General features: G+C 43.4%; 1 pseudogene; it reads right to left on the reverse strand.

The window, feature by feature from the left end:
• LOC125454035 (large ribosomal subunit protein uL6-like) overlaps window positions 1-24,722 on the reverse strand; it is a 43,163-nt pseudogene extending 18,441 nt beyond the window's left edge.
• Between the last annotated feature and the right edge of the window lie 266 nt (window positions 24,723-24,988).

The raw sequence follows: 24,988 nt of genomic DNA on the forward strand, positions 1-24,988 counted from the left end.
TTCTAGGGGTGAGGGATGTTAGATATGTGCATAACTGGACATATTGAGGTTGTTCTCTAACCAGGAAGGTTTTATATAATGGCAAACTGTTCCAAAGGCTAAAAGCCAGGATGCATTGACTGAAATTATTGAGTTGAAAAACTGGAGGTGACAAGAGGAAAAATCTTTTTGTGTGATACATGCTTGGGATTTGGAATGCACTCCGTATCAGAATGATGGCTACAGATTCAATAGTAATTTTGAGAAGAGATTAGTTGAATATATTAATGAGGAAAATATTGCAATTACAAGAGAGAAGAGTGAAGAAATGGGACTAATTGTCCCATTCAAAGGAATGAACAGACATTCAATGAGCTAAATAGTGTGCTGTGACATTATACTGCCCTGTGGTTCTGTGACTTTATCCCAACCTAGGTAAGGATTAAGGATTCATGTTCTTGAAGGTTCATATTGTTGAATGGGGCTTGAACACTACCTACTAAACACAAGTGTACTACTTCTGTGAGCTGAACCACATCTCCATTATAGAATAATTATAGAAAATTCTAGATCACAATATTTCATTGCTTGTAAGGATCAAAACTAATTATGTAACATCCTACTGTAACGGTTACTTCACAAGCACAGACCAAGTAGTTCAATCAGTTGAGAGTAAATGCAAAGTCAGCAGTTAATTGATTCAAATCCTTCTAAAGTGACAATATGAACAGACACCTGAGGATGCCTATCAGCATCCTAGCCTTAAAAATCTGAATCTTGCAAGGGACCAGATCATGATCACTGCAATGTTGCAACATCTCCCCACTGTTTGATAACATTCAGCATTTTAAAGATTTCAAGGCCAGAATTTTGAACTTAGAAAAGGGCAATATGAGGGTGTGAAAACTGAGCTGGCAGAAGATGTTAAGGGATAGAACAATGGAAATGCAGACACTTAAAGAGATAATCCAAATGCGTGGAATAAATAGATTGTAATAAGAAAGAAAAATTCCAAAAAGAGGACCCACCATCTACAGTTAAACAAAAAATCTTAAAGATAGTATCAATATACAGGAAAACCACATAATCATGAAAAGGTGGGTTGTAGGTCAGAAAATGGGATAGAATATTTTAAAAAAGGGAATGACTACATAAGATTAATAGGGAGAAAAAGGCTGGAGTACAAGAGAAAGGTAGGTAGAAATATAAAAACAGATAGGAGGAGTTTCTGCCAAAACGGTTGAAGCTATGCAGTCACACTGCCACTGGGAAAATCCAAGCATGTGAATCAACATGGCAACACATGCTTCTGTTTAGGGAAGACTCTGTCATGGAGGAGGCTTAGGAAAATAGTTAGAGGGAATGGGACAAAAAGAAAAATTGCTGGAGAAATGCAGGAGGCCTGGCAGTATCTGTGGAGATAAAGCAAGGGCTGCATTGAGGACAGTGGCTTCTCATCAGAGTGAATATTGGCTTCTACAGATATTCGAGAAAGAAGAATTAATGAAGTGTGTAGCTCTCGAGAAAGTGAGTCAGGTGAATCAAGAATGGAAAATTAGTTCATAGCAGATGAAATTATGAAGAATTTTGCATGAGTTTTGACTAAAGAGGATGGAAGTAACATGTCAGGAAGAGTTATAAGTCGTAAAATGAAAGGAAGAGAAGAACTCAAGAAAATTACAATCAGTAGTGATGTGGTACAGAACACGTTTTTAGAGCTGTGGGCTGACACAAGATCTTTCTTCTTGTGGAACTATCAAGAACTAGAGACCACTACTTAAAAATAAGGGATCACCCATTTAAAACAGAGATGAGAATATTTTTTTCTCACAGAGCACCATGAGCTTTTGGAATTCTTGTTAAAGCGAACGTTGGAAGTGCAGACTTTGAATATTTTCAATGAAAAGTTATGTTGCTTCTTGATATGCAAGGGGTGAAATGTTATCAGCGGTTGTGGGAATGTAGGCCAATCAGATCAGCTCTTATTGAACGGCAAAATAGGCATAAGGTGCCAAATAACTTATTCACATTCCTAAGTTTTATATTCACATGTATGGATGTAAACCTTAACAATAACCTGTACCTCTACTTTTTAAGCTTGGAATCAATACTTGGTTGCCATCAAAAAGAGGCAATAGTGTGTAGGGTAATTGCTGCAACTCATATTTTTGGTAGAACAATGTATCAAATCACAAATATATGTTATATTCCAAGGATTACTGGCTACAGGGTTCTTGTCTGGTCAGCAGCAATGTGATACCATGTTTGCAGCATCGTTATTCACAGTGGCATTTCATGTTCCTTGAAGTCCATGGTGTGACCATACAAGATCTTTCACATCTTTCTGAAGTGACCAATTAGATCTTGATTTAATGATCCATCTAAAAGGTGTCACTCCTGATAGCGTAGCACTCCCTCAGGATGTATTTCAGTATCAGTCTTATTGGTGTGTTAAGCCCTGCGATGGGGCTTGATCTCGATAATCTTCCACTTCAGAAGCAAGAGCGTTATTATCTGAATAATATATGATGCAATTAGAGGAGAAAATAAACTAGATAAATAAAGGAGATAAAGAAGGAAAGATCTGGTGGAAACCAATAAACTAATTAACAGTATTTTAGATAAAATTAGATTAAAGTTATCAAAGGATATGGAGATAAAGTGGGAACATTGCATTCAGGTAAAAAATCCACCATTATCTCGTTGAATGGTGGAGCAGGCTTGGTGGCAAGATAACAAAGAACAAAGAACAAAGAAACCTACAGCACAGGAACAGGCCCTTCGGCCCTCCATGCCTGCGCTGATCAAGATCCTCTGTCTAACCCGTCATCTATTTTCTAACGGTCTATGTCCATTTGCTCACTGCCCATCCATGTACATGTCCAAATATATCTTAAAAGACGCTAACATGTCTGCGTCTACCACCTCCGCTGGCAACGCGTTCCAGGCACCCACCACCCTCTATGTAAAGAACTTTTCACGCATATCTCCCTGAAACTTTCTTCTTCTTCCTACTTCCCATGTTCTGTTATGTTTAGCTGGGTATTGCATTGGAAATCGAGCTCTGCTATTCCTGGAGATTTACAAAAGTTAAAGACTTTTTTAAAGTATGCAAAATTCCCTGACTTACACAAATTTCAGACTCAGGTTGGCAGAAAGCATAGGTTAGGTTTCTGTACTTAACACCAATTACAAATAGATAGATAATAAAGTGTGAAGCTGGAGGAACACAGCAGGCCAAGCAGCATCTCAGGAGGACAAAAGCTGACGTTTCGGGCCTAGACCCTTCATCAGAGAGGGGGATAGGGTGAGGGTTCTGGAATAAATAGGGAGAGAGGGGGAGGCAGACCGAAGATGGAGAGAAAAGAAGATAGGTGGAGAGGAGAGTATAGGTGGGGAGGTATGGAGGGGATAGGTCAATCCAGGGAACACAGACAGGTCAAGGAGGCGGGATGAGGTTAGTAGGGAGGAAATAGAGGTGTGGCTTGAGGTGGGAGGAAGGGATGGGTGAGAGGAAGAACAGGTTAAGGAGGCGGGGACAGGCTGGGCTGGTTTTGGGATGCAGTGGGGGGAGGGGAAGAGCTGGGCTGGTTTTGGGATGCAGTGGGGGGAGGGGACAAACTGGGCTGGTTTTGGGATGCGGTGGGGGAAGGGGAGATTTTGAAGCTGGTGAAGTCCTCATTGATACCATTGGGCTGCAGGATTCCCAAATGGAATATGAGTTGCTGTTCCTTCAACCTTTGGGTGGCATCATTGTGGCACTGCAGGAGGCCCATGATGGACATGTCGTCTGAGGAATGGGAGGGGGAGTAAAAATGGTTCACAACTGGGAGGTGCAGTTGTTTATTGCGAACCGTGCGGAGGTGTTCTGCAAAGCGGTCCCCAAGCCTCCACTTGGTTTCCCCAATGTAGACGAAGCCACACCGAGTACAATGGATACAGTATACCACATTAGCAGATGTGCAGGTGAACATCTGCTTGATGTGGAAAGTCATCTTGGGGCCTGGGATAGGGGTGAGGGAGGAGGTGTGGGGGCAAGTGTAGCACTTCCTGCGGTTGCAGGGGAAGGTGCCAGGTGTGGTGGGGTTGGAGCGCAGTGTGGAGTGGACAAGGGAGTCACGGAGAGAGTGGTCTCTCCGGAAAGCAGACAGGGGTGGGGATGGAAAAATGTCTTGGGTGGTGGGGTCGGATTGTAGATGACGGAAGTGTCGGAGGATGATGTATTGTATCCAGAGGTTGGTAGGGTGGTGTGTGAGAACGAGGGGGATCCTCTTGGGGTTGTGGTGGCGGGGGCGGGGTGTGAGGGATGTGTTGCGGGAAATGCAGGAGACGCGGTCAAGTACGTCCTCGACCACTGCGGGGGGAAAGTTGCGGTCCTTGAAGAACGTGGACATCTGGGATGTGCAGGAGTGGAATGCCTCAGCCTGGGACCAGATGCGGCGGAGGCGGAGGAATTGGGAATAGGTGATGGAATTTTTGGAGGAGGGTGGGTGGTAGGAGGTGTATTCTAGGTAGCTGTGGGAGTCAGTGGGCTTGAAATGGACATCAGTTACAAGCTGGTTGCCTGAAATGGAGACTGGGAGGCCCAGGAAGGTGAGGGATGTGTTGGAGATGGCCCAGGTGAACTTGAGGTTGGGGTGGAAGGTGTTGGTGAAGTGGATGAACTGTTCGAGCTCCTGTGGGGAGCAAGAGGCGGCGCCGATACAGTCATCAATGTAACGGAAGAAGAGGTGGGGTTTGGGGCCTGTGTAGGTGCGGAATAGGGATTGTTCCACGTAACCTACAAAGAGGCAGGCATAGCTGGGGCCCATGCGGGTACCTATGACCAGCCCCTTTGTCTGTAGGAAGCGCGAGGAATCGAAAGAGAAGCTTACAGAAATTAATGAAGCGAAATAAGCTGGTTACTGGGGGGAGGCAGTGCCCTAGTGATATTATCACTTGGCTATTACTACTGAAACTGACCTAATGTTCTGGGGTCCCGGATTCAAGTTCTGCCAAGGCAGACATCGAATTTTAATTCAATAAATAATGTGGAATTAAGTGCCCAATGATCATCATGAAACCATTGTCAATTGCCTCAATAAAACCCATCTGGTTCATGAATGTCCTTTAGGGAATGAAACTGCCATCCTTACCTGATCTGGCCTACATGTGACTCCAGACCCACAGCAATGTGGTTGACTCCTAACCATCCTTTGAGCAATTAGCGATGAGCAACAAATGCTGGCCTAGCCCACCTACGTCCGTGACACCACCCGAGCCCTCCACCTCCTCCAGGGCTTCCAATTCCCTGGCCCCCAACGCCTCATATTCACAATGGACGTCCAGTCCCTGTACACCTGCATTCCGCATGGAGATGGCCTCAAGGCCCTCCGCTTCTTCCTGTCCCGCAGGCCCGACCAGTCCCCCTCCACCGACACTCTCATCCGCCTAGCCGAACTCGTCCTCACACTCAACAACTTCTCTTTTGACTCCTCCCACTTCCTACAGACTAAGGGGGTGACAATGGGCACCCGCATGGGCCCCAGCTATGCCTGCCTCTTTGTAGGTTACGTGGAACAGTCCCTCTTCCGCACCTACACAGGCCCCAAACCCCACCTCTTCCTCCGGTACATTGATGACTGTATCGGCGCCGCCTCTTGCTCCCCACAGGAGCTCGAACAGTTCATCCACTTCACCAACACCTTCCACCCCAACCTTCAGTTCACCTGGGCCATCTCCAGCACATCCCTCACCTTCCTGGACCTCCCAGTCTCCATCTCAGGCAACCAGCTTGTAACTGATGTCCATTTCAAGCCCACCGACTCCCACAGCTACCTAGAATACACCTCCTCCCACCCACCCTCCTACAAAAATTCCATCCCCTATTCCCAATTCCTCCGCCTCCGCCGCATCTGCTCCCACGATAAGACATTCCACTCCCGCACATCCCAGATGTCCAAGTTCTTTAAGGACCGCAACATTCCCCCCACAGTGATCGAGAACAACCTTGACCGCGTCTCCCGTATTTCCCGCAACACATCCCTCACACCCCGCCCCCGCCACAACCGCCCTAAGAGGATCCCCCTCGTTCTCACACACCACCCTACCAACCTCCGGATACAACACATCATCCTCCGACACTTCCGCCATTTACAATCCGACCCCACCACCCAAGACATTTTTCCATCCCCTCCCCTGTCTGCTTTCCGGAGAGACCACTCTCTCCGTGACTCCCTTGTTCACTCCACACTGCCCTCCAACCCCACCACACCCGGCACCTTCCCCTGCAACCGCAGGAAATGCTACACTTGTCCCCACACCTCCTCCCTCACCCCTATCCCAGGCCCCAAGATGACATTCCACATTAAGCAGATGTTCACCTGCACATCTGCCAATGTGGTATACTGCATCCACTGTACCCGGTGCGGCTTCCTCTACATTGGGGAAACCAAGCGGAGGCTTGGGGACCGCTTTGCAGAACACCTCCGCTCGGTTCGCAACAAACAACTGCACCTCCCAGTCGCAAACCATTTCCACTCTCCCTCCCATTCTCTAGATGACATGTCCATCATGGGCCTCCTGCACTGCCACAATGATGCCACCCGAAGGTTGCAGGAACAGCAACTCATATTCCGCCTGGGAACCCTGCAGCCATATGGTATCAATGTGGACTTCACCAGTTTCAAAATCTCCCCTTCCCCTACTGCATCCCTAAACCAGCCTAGTTCATCCCCTCCCCCCACTGCACCACACAACCAGCCCAGCTCTTCCCCCCCACCCACTGCATCCCAAAACCAGCCCAACCTGTCTCTGCCTCCCTAACCGGTTCTTCCTCCCACCCAACCCTTCCTCCCACCCCAAGCCGCACCCCCCGCTACCTACTAACCTCATCCCACCTCCTTGACCTGTCCGTCTTCCCTGGACTGACCTATCCCCTCCCTATCTCCCCACCTATACTCTCTCCACCTATCTTCTTTACTCTCCATCTTCGGTCCGCCTCCCCCTCTCTCCCTATTTATTCCAGTTCTCTCTCCCCATCCCCCTCTCTGATGAAGGGTCTAGGCCCGAAACGTCAGCTTTTGTGCTCCTGAGATGCTGCTTGGCCTGCTGTGTTCATCCAGCCTCACATTTTATTATCTTGGATTCTCCAGCATCTGCAGTTCCCATTATCACTGGCCTAGCCAATGTTGCCTTTATCCCATGAATGAATTTTTAAAAAATCCTCAGACTTGAGATGTTTTTTTCTACTGCAGAGCAGAAACACAGCGCTTTTGCTTCCAGAGATCTAACTGCTTCTGTCCAAACTTCCACACCTCCAAGATAAGCAGATATGGGAGAAAATCACTTCATTGCTGGCAGCCAGATAACCTTTGTCATCAATTAACTGGTCACTAGTCCACAGACTAACCAGCTACTTAGTGCTGGCCAAATCTATATTTACACACATGTCCCTGACTCGAGTTCGTCTTGCACTCTTGTTTGAACAAGCAGCAGTGTAAACAAATCTTACAATGGATGTCAAGTTATTTGCCTTTAAAGCGTACCACAATCTTTCAACAATCCCTTGTTGGGAAAACTGTTCTTTTCCCATTTTCGTCCAAAATCAAAAACAGAGTAAAATATAAAGATATGGTTTACACAGTTCCTACTCTAACAGTACACCAAAACTGATTTTACACTTCCTACTGTACAGAACAGTACGGATTTAATGTAGTTGGCAAAATAATGGAAGTCAACATAAGTGGAAGTTTCTTAAAGCAGAGAGATGTTATATCTAGAAGTGATGACACAAGTAGGTTTAATAGTAATTTTCAAAATAGAACTTTTTAATTTTTGTGAAATAAGAAACTTGCAGAACAAATGAGTAAGGATGATGGCAGTAAATGGAAATAGTTTGATGATCCTTTCAAACAGCTTGAACAAACATAATGAACTGAGCAGGCTTATTCTAGACCTACACCAATCTGATATGTTATATTATGATAACATTACCTCTGTGATAGAAATACTTGATTCATGAGCTTGTGTTTCTGTCGCATTGACATTTGTAGCAGATTGCCTATATGACAAATATTGTAAAATTTAAGATATTTCATTAGATTCACTTAATAAAATATTTTTATTCCATGGATACTGTTTAAGGTGTGTGATGTGACAGGGCTGGATTGGGGATAGAGAGACATTTGTTCCCATTAGACGGAGGCAACTCCCCCTTGCAATGTATATGCGCAGAGAAATGGAGTATTATGTTTCATCCTCCTTAGAAGGCTGCAGACATGGCGTTTCTGGAGCAACAGCACTGAGAAGGTCAAGGATCTGAGTAGTTCTTTGGCAAGAAGCAGTCAGTTTGCCAAAGTAAACATATCCAGTACTTATTTTCATTTTGTTAAATGGTGCAGCGTGTGAGCAAATTCAGTGGAAATGGAGATTTGGAAATAGTCAACATTTAATTTAAGTTGCTGTCTCTTAAGTATCGCCCTTTGCCCTCCTTGCTACAGCTGCAATGCAACAAACAGCTTTCCAGTCTTGCCGTTATTGTCAACAACCTCTGGACATTCTCCCTGATACTTAACTTTGACTTGTCAAATAAAGTCTAAAGGAAAACTGTGCAGCAGCACGTCACCTTGGATATCTTTGCAGAACTGTCAGATAAGACATCCACAGACAGGCCAAAGCGAGGCAATCTCATTCCAGAAGTCTTCACCTTAAATCATTGTATCCTTGTAGAAATACATGCTTAATTTCATATTGTTCAACTGATAGTCATGGGATTTTTGACTGACATCATCAGCATAGGTCAAGAGATTTATTCTGGCTGCCCAGAATGCACTTATCTATTTCAATGTCCATGAAGTAATGGTGCCACTATGTGACGTGATGGACAAATCACAAAATGATTGGCAAAACAATAATGATGATACCTTATTTGAAGATGAAACTAAATACAATTAGAGTTCACTGGGAGATAAATCCAACATATGTTACGTTTCTTCATGTTGACCAACAAATCTTGGACTGATATTTAACATGAAGGCAGATAGTGAGTGACAGCTGTTTAGATATGGAATGTTAAAGGTGGAAATCGTCACCAGTTGGTTTTGTAAAAATGCAATGTGGTATTACTCACAGTACTTGGTAGCCTCTTGTGATGTGATCCTGATGTTGCATTTCACCCTTTGTTTCACAAAGGTTATACCACAGCTAAAATAGATTTATAAGAATTGTATTAATAAGACCCTATATTGCTGGGATCCCAATCTCCTACTGAATCTTTTATTGGTAAGATAAGCAAGGCCAGTAACTGATTGAGCAATGCTGATTAATGGAGGCAACTTAACAGGAAATGTTCAGGCACAGAAAGTCCCATCCTGGCCTCAGATAAAGGTTGCAGATCAGGCAGCACATTTCTGAGAATGTTCCTCTGTTACACAACAATCTCCTCAAAACTTTCTGAAATTGCTATGGCATGTCTTTTGTTTCACTTGCTTGGATATCAGTGTGGCTCAGATAGCATGGAAATATCTTTTGGAATTCCTCCTTATCTTCCACAAAGGATCCCACCCTATGGATTACAAACAGTTAAAAAAAATCAACCAGACAGAAAAGAAAATGAAAGAACCAAAAATGAATTCTGCAGAGCATGGAGTATGTATGAAATGAGTTGCCAGAAGAGATGGCGGAGGCTGGTACAATTACAATATTTAAAAGGCATCAGGATGGATGTATGAATAGGAAGGGGTTACAGGGATATGAGCCAAATGCTGGAAAATGGCACTAGATTAATTTAGAATATCTGGTTAGCTTGAATAAATTGGACTGAAGGGTCAGTTTCCATGCTGCACATCTCTATGTCTCTATTGCATCTGGATTTTGTTTAGAACGCATTTGCAGCAAGGTTAGTACCAAAAGACAAACAAAAACTCTCCAAAAGAGAGCAACGTGTCTTTCAGAAGATTTTTTTTTCTTAAAGACTAAGAAGGTAGGTTCAAAATGTGCTAGAACTTTATTTACTGGACTGCCATGTGAATTCTACTGCATAGGAACTTTGGAATGAGAGAGCACCTTTACTGCAGCACATTCTGTATGTGTTAGAGGATTATTAATGGCAATACATTAGTTTATTCCAAGAATATTTATATGCACAGAATTGCTATAAATCAGTCTCTGGCTGAAGATGGGCACTTAGCCAATTCACCTTTTTAATTACTTATCATGTACAAATATCAGCATTTAAATGTGTAGGCTTAGGATGATAAAATTCCCCTTTTGGGAAATCATATTGAAGGGAACTCCATTAAGGGGTTAACATACAATTCTTCCCTTATGTTCAGTATAATCACATTTAAACAGGTTTTCTTCAAAATAATAAACAATATAAAAGAGGGTTCTCCTGGAGAATCATAAGATAAATGATCCATGTCAGTGCTGTCTTGTGCTATGACATTGACTTGTACCCATCTCTGATAATGTCTTGGTCTTGTTCAGAACCAGTGGACACAGTTTAAAAATAAGGGGTAGTCCATTTAGAACAGAGTTGAGGAAATATTTCTTCACCCAGAGAGTGGTGGATATATGGAATGCTCTGCCCCAGAAGGCGGTGGAGGCCAAGTCTCTGGATAGTTTCAAGAAAGAGATGGATAGAACTCTTAAAGATAGTGGAAACAAGGGTTATGGGGATAAAGCAGGAACAGGATACTGATTGTGGATGATCAGCCATGATCATAATGAATGGTGGTGCTGGTTCGAAGGGCTGAATGGCCTACTCCAGCACCTATTGTCTATTGTCTATTAAACTAGTGTTATCATCACTTTCATTAAAACAGACAACCTAGTATCTTCATTCTCCAATTCCCTTTGTTTCTGAAATCCTGGAATTTGCCAATGCCTCATAATTTCATAAGAGCTTCCAAATTAGCTTCTGCCTTGATTATAGCAATATGACAACCTTGGTCAAATCAACAAATGGCATCTGTTATGACTATATACCAGTAGCAATTGGTTTCACTATAGAAATCATGTTCTTTCTACTACCTTCGACAGTATTAATTATTCCACATATTCCATATAAAGTAGCTCCCTGTATATTTTCAAGAAAGAACAAATACAAAAGAGTCCAGAAGGACAATTTATTCACACAGAGGGTGGTGAGTGTCTGGAATGGGTTGTCAAATGTAGTGGTGGAAGAGAATACAATCTTGTTATCTAAACAATATTTAGACAGGTACATGCATGGGATAGATATGGAGTGATATGGACCAAATGCAGGCAAATGGAGCTATTTTAATGAGTGAAAATTATGTGGTATAGGCGTATTGGGCTGAATGCTGTAGACCTCTGTGACTCTATGTGTTAGACCTGTTTTTAGGCTAAAATCCCTTTTTTACAAAGTATAGTCTTTATGGAAAGCACATGGCCCACATGATTTCTTGGAATGGTTTTGATGGTCTGGAGGCATTGGTTTTTCAAAGTATTATTTCCCTCATTAGCCCTTTGCTTTGTCCTCTGTTAGAGCATTATATGGTCGGTGGATAAGTTGGTGAGAAAGCAGTAGAGGAAGGTGAAGAGTATTTGCCCTGATGATTCAATAATCATTTTACAGAGCTGTCTTGATTGACCAACTGTTCTATTCCTGCCTCTTACTGCAGTATGTTTTTAATATGCCTTTTTCTGCAGTCCATCTCCATGACATTACCTTTTCTTGGATTCAGTCCCAAAGTCACACTACCTGCTCCAAAACATTCTTCTCTCATGACTTTAAAAGCCTCTCACGTGTGCCCCACATCTCTATTCTTCTTCCCCCATTTATCTACATGTTTTCCTCTCAACAAAGCCAAAGTTAGCATGTAGTTAGCTGGCACATGCTGATTTTACTCAGCTTTGCCACCAGACTTCAATTTCCTTTTTACTAGTGTCTAATGGAACGCAGAGCTGAATGAATTATTAACAATTTCCATCCTCTTTGGCTCCCACTGGGGTTTCTGTGCTCTCAAAGGTTTGCTCCACTTCCTTAAACCCAACCAGGAAGCTTCAACCCTCTCTTCCACATGTCTGGGCAACCATCACTTTCATCCACTTTGAGAATGTTTCTTACCTTCTGTTAAAGTGCCAGAGACGTGTAAGAAGCAATCACTCAGGGTCAGAATTTCAAATGTCAATGGGGTGAAAATTGATGAAAATCTCTGCCTTGGAGGTCATTAATGATTTTCATTGGATTACTTCTGGAATAGTCCTGAATTTTCAAAATACTGACAGGGCTGGGAACAACAGATACCAACACACTTCCAATTGACAACTCATTCAAGCTCCCTTAGGATTAATAAACATAAATTGTCGGACAAATACAGCAGGCTAGCAGCATCTGTGGAGAAAGAAAAAGAGCTAATATTTTGAGTCCAATACACCTCTTCCCATAAATTCGTGGGCTCAAAACATTAACCATTGACCAGAGACTGATCTGGTTTATCTATCTAAGTATTGTAGTGACAAGAGCATGTCAAAAGCTAGGAATCCTACAGCTGAAATCCTGATTTCCCATAGCCTGTCCACCATCTACAAGCCACAGGTCAGGAGTGGATGAAGTAACCCTGACTTACCTGGATGGATGCAATTCCAACACCTAAGAAAACTGACATCATCCAGGGCAAAACAACCCAAATCATTGGCACCGCAATCACTCCAACCATCATTGATGTTCAGTAGCAGCAGCATCTACGCGATTTCTTACAAAAACTCACCAAGGCTCCTTAGAAAGCATCCTCCAAATCCATGATGACTGACATCTTGAAGAACAAAGGCACCAAATTGTTGGGAACAGCACAAGCTGCAAGTTCACTTCCAAGCCCCACTCACCGTCTGGACTTGAAAATATATTAGCGTTCCTTCATTGTCGCTGGGACAAAATCATGGAGCTGTCTTCCAGGTGGCATTGTGGACTAACCTACAGCAACTGGACTGCAATGGTCAAAGAAAGCAGCTCACCATCAACTCCTCAAAGGCAGCTAGGGACAGGCAATAAATGGTGGCCCATCTAATTAGTAAGTTAAAATAAAATCAGTTTCTTTCTCCAACCCGCTGAGTTTCTCCAGGACTTACTGTTTTCATTTCAGATCTCCAATGATTGGAGTATATTGCTTTTGTATCAATAAGCTCCTTTAGGAATTTATTATCCGCAGGAGAGGGTGAGGACAGGATTTTCATGGGAACTTTTGTGCCCGGCTGTTGGATTCACTGCAGGGACATCTGTAATTTAAACAAAAATTCATGAAAACTAATGTTTCATGGTTTACCTTGAGCTAAACCAAAGTTTGTACAGCTATTTTTCCTGCATGACTACTTTGTCCACGTTAGTGCAGCTGTCCCTCAGAGGAACTGCCAACTCTTTTGATCAAGCAGTTCCCATCATGGCTGCCATCTGCCACCACCTTTGGTAGCACCATCCCATCACCAACTGATGCCACTAACTTGGCATTAAGTTCACATCTGGGACAATTTTTTTAAAAATACAATGAAAAAGTTGCATCCATAAGCCATAACAATGAGGTGTTGGATTGGGACCCAGAATCTATCTATGTACTAGCTTCCCAAAGAAAAGAAATTTGACTGGAGAAAAGTAAAGTGTACATCAATATGGAATGATTGAATTGTACAGGACGATGCTTTAAACAAAGATTAATGGTGGACAAGTGTAATTTTTAACAAAGTTGTTTTTTTAATTCACCAATTGGAATGCATTTCCATGGAGCCAGGATAAAATTCAAAATTGTCAGAAAAGATTGTTGGCACTTCTCTAACACTAACCCACTTCAAAACTAAATTCAACTCTTGTTGCCATATGCTGCAAATAATACAGCAGTGAAATGGCTGAGATGATTATTCTGGAATGACATAATTGCTTCTGTTCAGCATGTTCAATCTATGAATTCAGCATTGATGTAAAGAAATTTCCACATTAAAGTAGTTCACCATGAGCATAAAAAATGACTTATAATACTCATTAATGAATACTGGGCAAGTTTTTTTCTCCCATTCTTATGGCATTTCAGTTAAGTAATTACATTTTCTCCACTGCATATTTTAGTATTCTTTATAATATTAAAAGGGAAGAAAATGCATGACAATGCCCGTATATTCATGGTGGCCTTTCCTGTAGCAGAGAGGCCAATATTTTGAAATGTCTTTCGTCTTTGTTATGTCCTTTTTTTGAAAAAAAAACAGGTGGAGAAATGTGAATACTTTATTATTTAAAACACTGTTTATAAGTTCTCACAATAACTCAATTTTCTACGAACATTTAAACTCCATTGTTGCTCATTTTCAGCACAATGCAATTCCGCTACATTTCTCCAAACCATGAGTGATTCAGATTAAATAGTTGTTGTTTGCTATAAATGTTTTTATGCTGTCACCAAACTATTTTTGAACAGAGCTATTCGTGTTAGTTTGAGTTGACTGACCACTGAGACACACACCCAGTGATCTAGGTCAGGGGCTGAGGGCAGTTCCCTGTTCCTTTATAGCTGTTTATATTTCTGTTTCAGAGAATGTACAAAACATAGAGATTATGTAGCGGCATGGGCCCCCAGGAGCCAGTGGTCTGTCAGTTTTACTGTCAGAACTGGCACAGGCGCTGGGAATAAAGAAAAGTTTAAAAAAAGAAATCCTTTCCAACAGCTTTGTGTGAAGTAAAAGTCAATCAAAAGAATATGCTTTTCAGGCTTATTGCCAAGCCCCAAGTGCTCAAATATGTGTGTTAGTTTTTAAAATTCCTCCTGGATTATCTTTTAATGGGGAGAGGACATCTGCTTCACATCTTACTGAAGTCAGATTTGCAAGCATTGTTAGTGCAAATTTGGGAAAATAAAATTACTTTTTGATGCTACAAGTGGCTTTAAAAGGTTAAAATGGTGTCTGTGGTACATGCACACACTTCTGGTGTGGGTCATATTGGATGCCAATTGTGTAGTTGTGAGCAACACAGGTGGAGCACGAAGTCAGCTAGAGAGTAATGAATTGATGCCTTTACGAAACTGGACGATCCAGCAATGTCCTCTCTTAACCTCACAAGATTGAGTTCAGCAGCAGGAAGGTCTGTCCGACTGTGCTATTTAAAGGAATCATGGACTACTTAGAAAAATAACAAAGAGCTATGGATGCTGGAAATCAGAGGCAAAAACCGAAAAAAAATCAGGAGGTCTGGCAGCGTCTGTAGTGAAAAAGCACAGTTAATATTTTGGGTCACTGGAGGGTCATTGGGCCTGAAATGTTAAATTCTGCTTTCTCTCCACAGATGCTGCCAGCTCTGATGAGTTTTTTCATTAACTATTTAGAAGTTACTGGTGGATTTCTTTTGGCTCTTGCGTCAACTTTGCAGCTGTTCGATGCTCACTAGAGTTCTTAGATGTTATTAAAAGTCTGCAAGAAGTCAAAAGACTTGGGCCTGACTTTAAGAATTCTGCACAGACTCAGTTGCTCACAGACAGTAATAATAAAAAGTCTACTTGGAGTACAGCATGATGGGAAGAATTTACAGAGGAGTCACAGAGCAGGGCAAACTTTACAAAGTGGGAGGAAGAGAAGGAGGAAATGGCGAAAGAGCTCTTAGCCTGAGGCTAATGAATAGATTCCTACAGCCCTTTAGCCCATCGAGTCCACACCAACCCTCTGAAGTTTATCCCACCCAGACCAACCACCAACCCTAATCCTATGAGCCTTCATTTCCCATGGCCAATCCAACCAGCCTGCATTACTCTTGCTCAGAGAGTTCAGGGATGAATCTCTCACCTGAATTTGAACGATGAAATGTGTGAAAAATTTATGGTTCTGTGTGTATTTCCCCAGTGAAATCCGCCATCTGCAATAGACTAAACTGCAACATCAAAGCAAACTGAACGCTACACTGTCAGTGATGGTGGAAGTGAGCATAATTATTAACATTTATGCGTTGGGCCTCTTCCTGGAAGAAGCTGGAGATATATGGAGGATCGCATTTTAATGTAAGAAGAATCATACCAGCCAAATCCAATGTCCTGAAAGCACCCATGATGCCTTCATTCCACAGAAATGTTCTGTGCTATCTGCATCAGAACCATTTGTCAAACCAAAGAATGTCTACTGGACAGCGAGGAGTACTGCATTGAGAATGTGGGTCAGCACAGCAAGCACACCACCTGTTTAGAGATAATGGGAACTACAGATTCTGGAGAATCCAAGATAACAAAGTCTGGAGCTGGATGAACACAGCAGGCCAAGCAGCATCTCAGGAGCACAAAAGCTGATGTTGCGGGCCTAGACCCTTCATCAGAAAAGGGGGATGGGGAGGGGGTTCTGAAATAAATAGGGAGACAGAGGGAGGTGGACTGAAAATGGATATAGGAGAAGATAGGTGAAGAGGAGAGTATAGGTGGGGAAGTAGGGAGGGGATAGATCAGTCTGGGGAGGACAGACAGGTCAAGGACGCGGGATGAGGTTAGTAGGTAGGAAATGGAGGTGCGGCTTGAGGTGGGAGGAGGGCAGAGGTGAGAGGAAGAACAGGTTAGGCAGGTGGGGACGCACCTGTCTATCCAATTTATATACAGTGAAATCCATATTAACAGATGAAATGAGAAGATATTGGGGTGTTGAACAATACTTCCACAGGCTGAGCCACTCGGGAGGATGTCTGCATTAATCTACAAAGCGTACAATAATAGGATATACAAATGGTGATTGTGTAACTGATAACGTGACTCTAACATCTTTAAGAGAAATTGAAACAAGACTGGAGAAACATGAAGACAAAGGTCTGAGGTTCTACACCAGAGGGTTGTGCTTGCTATTACTAAAGGAGGGGTAACTTTGCAGGAAATACTCTATTTTCTTACCTGCATCTGACTCTAGATGCACAGTAATGCATTTGGCGATTTATTGCCTGTGAAATACCCAACAAGCAAGTCATTTTCAAGGCCAGAAAATGCTCACATCCCATGGATGACTAAAGAAAATAAATATAGATGGAAATTATTGTAATGTTGGGTCTGAGTTCTGAAGTGCTTATGGACATACTGAACTTTTGGACAGGTCCTTTTAAAACATTCAAAGATTACAAGTCAAGGCTGACTGCGAATGTAACTTCTGAGGTTGGAATTACTGACTGTCAAAAAACTCCTTGTATGAACCCTTGAAGCATTGCACCTTGTAAGTGAGGGTCATGATGGCACAGTGGTTATATTAGATTACAATCCCTACAGTTTGGAAACAGGCCCTTCAGCCCAACAAATCCATACGGCCCCTTGGAGCATCCCAGCCAGACCCATTCCCCTATAGCCCACACACACCTGAACACTGCGGGCAATTTAGCATGGCCAATCTACCTAACCTGCACATCTTTTGACTGTGGGAGGAAACCGGAGCACCCGGAGGGAACCCATGCAGACACAGGGAGAAAGTGCAAACTCCACACAGACAGTTGCCCGAGGCAGGAATCGAACCCAGGTCCCTGGCACTGAGAGGCTGCAGTGCTAAGCACTGAGCCACCGTGCCCCCCATGATGTTGTTACTAGACCAGTTTTTTCTTTATTCATTCACAGGATGAAGGCATCAGCTGGCCAGGCAGCATTTATTGGCCATTTCTGATTCGCTAGAGGGCAGTTGAGAGTCAACCACATTATTGTGAATCTGGCATCATATGTCAGGCAGGCCAGGCAGTTTCCTTCCCTAAAGGGCATTAGTGAATCAGGTGGGTTTTTCCTGGCATTGTATTCATGGTCACCATTAGACTCTTAATTGCAGATTTTTTTAACAAATTGAATTCTAATTTCACCATCTTCAAACTTGGGTCGCCAGGGCATCACCTGGGTCTGTGGATGAACTGCCCAGTGATAATACCATTGGCCATCACCTCCCATTATAGAGCTACAGGCTTGGGAGAGAAGGGTTTAAATCCCAGCATGGTAGATGGTGAAATATGAATTCAGTCAAAGAAAATTTGGAGTTGGCGTGTGAAAAGGGCAGTTAGTCTAATGGTGACCAAGTAAGCATCAAAAAGCTATTATTAAAAACACATCCATATTACTAATGGTCTGTAGGAAAAGCAATCTGTCATTGTTGCCTCACCTACACATGTCTCCAAGCCCACAAAAATGTTGTTGCTTCCTACTAGCCTTCTGTCATGGAGAGAGGCAATCACCGCAAGAGCAAATAATGGATGAGGAACGCAAGCCAGTCTTTTCAGTGACACCCACATCCCATGTGAGAATAATAAAAACAAATCTTCAAAGACAAACTTCAATGCGCAGAGTTGCCAGAAAACCTAAATGTCTCCTCTCAGCAGAAAGTCGTCTCCATGTGGGTTATATTCCAGAAAGCGGGTATGAGTCAAATTACATGTTTATCTTTTACCATTCCAGAAAAAAAATGGAAATAAAAAGGCTAAAAATCAAATTCCATCCCTGGTCTGTTCATTTCAGGGAGCTGATATGCCAGTGTAGATGAGGGTCCTATGAAGGTCACAGCTTGAGGCTAACTATGAGTCATCCCTGCAGTAGAAATAAATAATACTTTCTCGGTCTGAGTGCTGGAAGCAATCGTCACTGGGAGGAAAACAGGACAGAAAAAATTTAGTTAACCCACAAAGCTAAGGACCTTAAAATCAACTGCCTTAGTGCCTAAAGTCAATGCTGCTGTTCTCACCCAAAGTAATGTTCTGCCTTACACTCTCCATGAAAATTTCACATCCATGTATCTTTTATCCTTCCGTGACTGATTTGTCATGGCTATGTTTGTGAAGTGTGTTGCATATAATTGGAGAAAGTCTGGTTAAATTGGCTCCCTTAAAAGAAAAGTTCATTTGGACTGGCAAAGAGGTACGCTCAAGGAAGAAGACCCTTTTCATACACATTGTTGCGACCAACCAAGAGAGTGGGTTAATAAAGAAGGTGAAACCATTCATTCCTCTTCACCTGGGGTATCATTTTATTCATAGAATCCCTACTGTGTGGGAACAGGCCCTTCAGCCCAAGAAGTCCACACTGACCCTCAGAGCACCCCACCCAGACCCACTCCCCTATAACCCACTTAATCTACACATCCCTGAACACTATGGGCTATTTGGCATGGCCAATCCACCTACCCTGCACATTTCTGGATGGTAGGAGGAAACCCATGCAGACACAGAGAGAATGTGCAAACTCCATGCAGACAATCACCTGAGGATAGAATTGAACCTGGATCCCCAGCACTGTGAGGCAGTCATGCTAACCACTGAGCCACTGTGCTGCCCTCTTCTTTATGGAACTGCAGCAAATTGGGGACCACATCTGGGGATTTGTGGTAACAAATAAAAGAGTGAATAGAATTTTCCATTCACTGTCATGAGTGGCATGGGCAATAGTGGAAGTGTCAGGGAAATATGGCAGGAATAAAAATATAAAATTCCTGATGTCAAGAAAATACTCTCCGATCATCCCCTAAATGTTTAGATGATGATTCCTACATCATACTAATAAGTGGTGACTACCCAATTTCCATATATTTGCATCTCATTGTTAGTTCATTTTGCCTCATTTCCATGTAGCTCCCAATCTCCCCACCGCAACAAGAAAGTAGATCATGCTAATTCTTGTCATGAACTGCCAAGCATCTATATGGCAGCACAATTTGCTGCTTGCATCTCTGGATGTTGATCCAAATCCACCATTGACACCACTTCCCGATGTGGTGCATGGAATTCTACCCTTCATCAATTGGGCATTGCCAAACCACCAACCTCACCGTAACATCATGGTTACTTTCTGACCAACTCTCCCTTGACTTCAGCTGCTCAGGGCTTTACAAGGGAGCACAGGGACATTTATGAATTGCATGCTGATTCTGGGTCACATTGCATGCAATAACATATGTGCATCTTGAGCATCTTTATTTGATCCTCATGGCTGTTAGCTTCGTTTTTAGCATTCATTCAATTCAGGCTCACTTCAAGGTTGCCAGCCTCTTTGGCTTCCATTTCATCCTAGCACAGAGAGACAGCTAGGCAGCTTTTCACTGTTCAGAGCCCAGGGCAATCATGGAGATGGACATGTTGCCCTATGGCAATGTCATACCATCAACAAATGCCAGCAGCAAACGCACTGCATGTACTTCAATCAAATGGGCACATTTATAAGTCAAAGGGACCAGTCCTCAATGGGATTAAGGGGGACGACAGTCAATCAGAAGCTAGGAGTCACAACCAATCAAGGTGCTTGTCTGGTCTCAGTACAGGAGTTGATCACTTTGAATCAGGTACTTGCTCTGACCAGATTCTAATGATCACTGAATAAAAGTCTGAAAGAACTGCAGATGCAGAACAGAAATTGCTTGAAAAACTTAGCAGGTCTGAATAAAATCTGAAAGAACTGCAGGTGCTGTAAATCCGAAACAGAAACAGAAATTGCTGGAAAAGCTCAGCAGGTCTGGCAGCATCTTTGGGGAGAGATCAGAGTTAATGTTTCAGGCATGAAGGGCATGGATAGGGTGAATAGACGGTTTTTTTCCCTATGGTGGAGGACTCCAAAACTACAGGGCATAGCTTTAAGGTGAGAATGGAAAGATTAAAAAATGACCTGAGGGGTAGCTTTTTCACACAGTGGGTGGTGCATGTATAGAATGAGCTACCACAGAAAGTGGTGGAGGCAAGTGCAATTACAACATTTCAAAAGCATCCGGATGGGTAAACGAACAGGAATGGATAAGTGGGATATGGGCCAAATGCTGACAAATGGGACTAAGTCTGATCGGGATGTCTCGTAAGTGCAGATGATATGGACCAAAAGGTGTTTCCGTACTGTATAACAGTATGTAGTGAAATCTGTTAGGGAAATGCAGTATTTGGATCAAGTCTTGTTTGAATACCTGACTGTATGCAAGCTGGAGATGAGTCATTGTGGACTTGCTGGGCTAAATAGCCTATTTCCACACTTTAGGGATTCTATAAAAATGCATGTGAGTCTTGCAGTATTAGTGAATGTGTGAGGATGTTGGGCCGTATGAATGTTAGGTATGCGTAGTGAATGAGAAATTGTTCATAATAGAGTGATGGTGGGAGTGGTAGAAGAGTACAGTCCAGTACGGGTCCTTCGGCCACAACGTTGTGCCAACCTATTATTCTACTCTAAGATCTTGCTAACCTGCTTACCCTTCACTTTACTATCATCCATGTGCCAATCCAAGAGCTTAGGTGTACCTAATGTATCTCACTCTACTACCAGTGCTGGCAGTGCATTCCACACACTCACCTCTCTCTGTATAAAGGACCTGCCTCTGACATCTCTCCTATACCTTTCTCCAAGCACCTTAAAATTACGGCCCCTCATGATAGTCATTTCCATCCTGGGAAAAAGTCTCTGGCTACCCAATGTATCTATGCCTTTCATTATCTTGTACACCTCTATCAAGTCACCTCTCATCCTTCTTTGCTCCAATGTAAAAAACTCTAGTTCCCTCAATCTTTCCTCATAAGACCTACCCTCCAGTCCAGGCAGCATCCTGGTAAATCTCCCCTACACCCTGCCTAAACCTTTCACATCCTTCCAATAATGAGGCAACCAGAATTGAACACAATATTCCAAGTGTGTTTAACCAGGGTTTTATAGAGATGCAGCATAACCTCACAGCTCTTAAACTCAATCCCCCTACCAATGAAAACCAACACACCATATGCCTTCTTAATCACCCCATCAGCTTGGGTGGGAACTTTGAGGAATCTATGGACGTGGACCCCAAGGCCTCTCTGTTCCTCCACACTGCCAAGAATCCTGCCATTAACCCTGTATTCTGCATTCAAATTCAACTTTCCAAAATTAATCACTTCACACTTTTCTGGGTTGAATTCCATCTGCCACTTCTTTGCCCAGCTCTGCATTCCGTCAATGTCTTGTTGCAACCTACAACAGCCCTCACAACTATCCACAATTCCACCAAACTTCATGTCATTGGCAAACTTACTAACCCACCCTTCCATTTCCTGATTCGAGTCACTTATAAAGATCACTAAGAGCAGAAGTCCCAGAACAGATCTTTACAGAACACCACTGGTCACTGAACCCAAGGCTGAATACTTTCCATCTACTCCCTCTGTCTTCTAGTGGGCAGCCAATTCTGTATCCAGACAGCCAAATTTCCCTGAATCACATGCCTCCTTTCTGTCTGAATGTGCCTGCTATGGAGAACCTTATCAAATGCCTTGCTAAAATCCATATAAACCTCATACATTGCTCTGTCTTCATCAATGCGTTTTGTCACATCATCAAAGAATTCAATAAGGCTTGTGACACATGGCCTGCCCCTCGCAAGGCCATGCTGGTTATTTCTTATAAAATTGCACTTTTCCAAATAATCATATATACTATCTCAGAATCCACTCCAATAATTTGCTCACCATAGAAGTAAGACTGACCAGTCTGTAATTCCCAGGATTTTCCCTAATCCCTTTCTTGAACAAGGGAATAACATTTGCCACCCTCCAGTCATCTGGTGCTACTCCACCGGACAGTGAGGTTGCAAAGATCATCGCCAAAGGAGCAGGAATCTCTCTGCTCGCTTCCTGCAGTAACTTTGGGTATATCCCCTCTGGCCGGGGGAATTATCTATCCTCATGTTTTACAAAATTTCTAGCACATCCTCTTTCCTAACATCAGCCTGTTCGAGCATATCAGCCTGTTTCCCACTGTCCTCACAATCTACAAAGTCATACTCACTGGTGAACACTGAAGCAAAGTATTTATTAAGGACCCCCCCTACCTCATTTGGCTCCAATTACAAGTTCCCTCCACTGTCCCTGATTATCCCTATCCTTATTTTGGCCATCCTCTTGCTCAAAATATAAGTATAGAACACCTTGGGGTTTTAATCCTACCTAAATCCTACCATGGCTTTTTCATGACCCCCTTCTAGCTCTCCTAAGTTCATTCTTCAGATCCTTCCTGGCTACCATGTAACCCTGTAGACACCTGTCCGATCCTTGCTTCCTCAACCTTTAGTAAGCTTCCTTCTTCTTCTTGACTGCATGTTCCACATGTCTTGTCGTCCAACGTTCCTTCACCTTACCATCCCTTCCTTGCCTCAGTGGGACAAACCGATCCAGCACTCATAGCAAGTGCTCCAATCTCCACATTTCTGTCGTGCATTTCCCTGAGAACATCTGTTCGCAATTTATGCTCTGCAGTTCCTGCCTAATTGCATTGTAATTCCCCCTCCCCCAATTAAATACTTTCCATACTGTCTGCTCCTATCCCTCTCCATGGCTGTAGTAAAAGTTAGGGAGTTGTGATTGCTATCACCAAAATGCACTCCCACTGATAGATCTGGCACCTGGCCTGGTTCGTTGCCAAGCACCAAATCCAATATGACTTCCCCTCTAGTCGGCCTAACTACTTATTGAGTCAGAAATCCTTCCTGCATACACTTGGCAAAATCTGCTCCATCCAAACTATTTGCAGTTAGGACGGTCTAGTCGATATTAGGGAAGTTGAAGTCATCCATGACAACAACGCTTTTACTTCTGCGCCATTCCAAAATTTGCCTCCTAATCAGTTCCTCAGCATCTTTGTTGCTACTGGAGGGTTTATAGAAAACTCCCAAAAACGTGACTGCTCCTTCCCTGTTACTGACTTCCACCCACACTGACTCAGTAGACAAACCCTCTTTGATGACCTCCTTTTCTGCAGCAGTGATACCATCCCTGATTAGCAATGCCACTCCCCCATGTCTTTTACACACCTCCCTATTTCTTTTGAAACATCTAAACCCCAGAACATCCATCAACCATTCCCTCCCCTGTGATATCCAACTCTCTGTAATAGCCACAACATCGTAGCCCCAAGTGCTGATTTATGCTCTAAGTTCGTCACCCTTATTTCTGACACTTCTTGCACTACAGAAGCACTTCAACCTGCCGCTCTGACTGCAACTTTGCCATATTAGATTAGATTACCTTCAGTGTGGAAACAGGCCCTTCAGCCCAACAAGCCCATACTGCCCTTTGAAGCATCCCACCCAGACCCATCCCCATCCCCCTAAACACTATGGGCAATTTAGCATGGCTGATCCACCTACCCTGCCCATATTTGGACTGTGGGAAGAAACCGGAGTGCCCAAATGAAACGCACGCAGGCACGGGGAGAATGTGCAAACTCCACACAGATAGTTTCCCGAGGCTGAAGTTGAACCCAGGTCCCTGTCACTGTGAGGCTGCAATGCTAACCACCGAGCCACCGTGCCGCCCCAATCAATATCAACTGCCTATCCTTCCTCACAGACCCTCCTCATATTGTGTCCTGCTGTACACTGACTACCTCACCCTCTTTTCCATAGCTCTGGTCCATAGCTGTAGCAAACCTCTTGTCCAGGATATTGGCGCATGTTCAGTTCAGGTGCAACCTGTCCTTCCCGTACAGGCCCCACCTTCCTCAGAAGGTTTACCAATGACCCACATATCTGAAGTCCTTCTTCCTATACAGGCTCTGTAGCCACATGTTCAGCGGCACTTGGTCTCCATTCCTAGCTTCACTAGCCCGTGGCACCGGTAGTAACCCTGAGATTACTATTCTGCTCATTCTGCCTTTTAGCTTGCAATCTAACTCCCTATATTCACTTTTCAGATCCTCATCCCTTTTCCTAGCTATGTTATTGGTACCAATGCGTACCATGACTTCTGGCTGCTCACCCTCCCCCTTAAGAATTCTGTAGACTTGGTCTGAGACACCCTTGACCCTGGCACCCAGGAGGCACATACTATCCGGGAGCCTCATTCACGGCCACAGAATCTCCTGTCTGTTCTCCTAACCATTGAATATCCTATCACTTATTGCTCTCCTACGCTTCCCCCTTCCTTCTGAGGCACAGAGCAGGCTCAGTGCCAGAGACCTGTTTGCTATGGCCTTCTCCGATAGGTCGCCCCCAACAGTATCCAAAGCGGTATACATATTATTGAGGGGAACGGCCACAGGGGATCATTGTACTGTCCGCCAATTCCCTTACCCCATCCTTACAGTCATCCAGCTATCTTTGTTCTGTA

Source organism: Stegostoma tigrinum, chromosome 7, assembly GCF_030684315.1.
Source record: "Stegostoma tigrinum isolate sSteTig4 chromosome 7, sSteTig4.hap1, whole genome shotgun sequence".
NCBI lineage: Eukaryota > Metazoa > Chordata > Chondrichthyes > Orectolobiformes > Stegostomatidae > Stegostoma > Stegostoma tigrinum.